The following is a 2,028-nucleotide window of genomic DNA, read 5'->3' on the forward strand; positions in this document are numbered from 1 at the left end:
GACCGAAATTCTGTTTCTAGAACAAGAAGCCAATCACTTCCCTACTCCTCTCTTCTCTCTCCCACATTTCTATCTGGATATAACAACAGTACAAGAAACCTCCCACGGCTTCAAGGCCAAAGAAAACAAAGCAAATAATAATTACCATAACAAAAACAATGACCCCTCCATTAAGAAATGTAATGAAGTGAGGGGGTAGAATTAGGACTACTAGCTGGGTGCTAGCACCATGGAATAGATTTCTTCCCATTTTAGTAATCCCTTATCAAAAGCCTGGCTCTTCAGTGATTTAAGTGCAGACCTGGCCAGGTCAGCCTCCTGACTGAAGGAAAAATCCTGTAAGGAAAACATGCATGAAAATATAGCAGTGGAGAAGATCCAGTCCACTCCCTGGAAAAGCCAACTCAGTATTTCCTGTTTTAAAAATGCACAAATAACTTATAATCACTCACGCATATAAAGAAAATTAGCAGCATTAAAATGGCAAAATAAAACAATCCCAGTGGAAATAGAAATAACTCATTGAAGAGAAGTTGAAAAAACCTAATTAGTATTCTCAGAGAAATTTGAAAGATTATACCAAAAAAACAAAAACAAAACACAATAACACAGTAAGATAACGTCAAAGAACTCTACATAAGTATAAAGCAAAAAGGACAGAGAGACAGAGAATATGTGATAAAATATAAAAGGCATAAGAGGATAATCACTGATACCAGACATCCAACAAATATGAGCTCCAGAAGGAGAAAACAGAAAAGGGAAGAAATAAGCAAAATAAAACACAGGAAAATTTTGCACAACATGAATCTATTTAAAGGATACCCTGCTTACATACAAGAATGAGTAAAAAAAAAAAATACCTACTATAAACATAACATTAGGAAATCTGAGAACATAAAAAGAAAGAAAATAAAACAACACAAAAAAGCAGCCATCTCAAATTTTGCTAGTTACTATGGCAGAGGACTGACAGATGTACACTTAGGTGCCCAGATCTGAGAATGACTCACTTCCCTGCTGCTCAGTTAATTGGCCAAAGCTAGTCCCTTGGCTTCACCAGCCACAAGGGGTACAAAATTCAATAATTCCATGTGCAAAGAAGGCAGAGAGGAGGAAAAATTATTTGTGAACAGCACCAATGTCTGCAACAATTGCTTCTACATACCTTTATGAATAGTTTGTACATGAAATTATTCTAGTACAATGAGGGTGAAAACTGAGATGTGCAGAAACATACTCATTTTATATGAAGGTCAAAAGATAAGAAAAGTTGAATAGGAGGTATTTTTATACTTTTTATTGTGGTAAGATACACACAACAAAATTTACCATTTTAAGAATTTTTAAGTAATATCTCAGTGGTATTAAGTATATTCACACTGTTGCATAGACATCATCATCATTCATTTCCAGAACTTTTTCATCTTCCCCCACTAAAACTCTATACCATTAAATAACAATTCCTATTGCCCTCCACTCCCCAGCTCCTGGCAACCACCATTCTACTTTCTGTCTCTAGGATTTCATTACTGGAGGTACCTCATATAAGTAGAACCATAGAACATTTGTCCATTGTCTCTGGCTTATTTCACTTAGCCTAATGTCTTCCAGGGTCTCCCCTTGAAGTGCAATCTTTTTTAAGGCTGAACAATATTCCATAAAAATATGCAATGCTTCATTAATTTGTATGTCATCCTTGAGCAGGGGCCATGCTAATTTTTGTATCATTCCAATTTTAGCATATGTGCTGCTGAAGCAAGTACTAAAGATTTTACCAACTAGAAAACTAAAATATTAACCAAGAGTTGAGTAGAGGAAGGGAAGTTGGGGTCATATAAGTGAGCTAAATCTTCATCTTTAATAGACAGGAAATGATAATGCCTATGTTTCATAAATCAAGAAAAAGTCATACCAACACCCTGCTTACAGCTATGGATGTAACCTCCGCAAGAAGCAAAATTTTTAAAACTAACAAGAATAAGGACTAGGTAATTAGAGAGGTAGAGGGAGGGGGAGGTGTTATTT

General features: G+C 35.6%; 1 non-coding gene across 1 annotated transcript; it reads right to left on the bottom strand.

Annotated features, from left to right (window-relative positions):
* Positions 1-1,662: 1,662 nt before the first annotated feature.
* Positions 1,663-1,766, bottom strand: LOC112835415 (U6 spliceosomal RNA). Its single transcript, XR_003211222.1, has one exon. It is a non-coding gene; the product is annotated as a U6 spliceosomal RNA (small nuclear RNA).
* Between the last annotated feature and the right edge of the window lie 262 nt (positions 1,767-2,028).

The sequence above is a fragment of the Callorhinus ursinus genome, unplaced genomic scaffold (genome assembly GCF_003265705.2).
Source record: "Callorhinus ursinus isolate GAN/ISIS: 27379988/994484 unplaced genomic scaffold, GSC_fseal_2.0 scaffold11, whole genome shotgun sequence".
Lineage (NCBI taxonomy): Eukaryota > Metazoa > Chordata > Mammalia > Carnivora > Otariidae > Callorhinus > Callorhinus ursinus.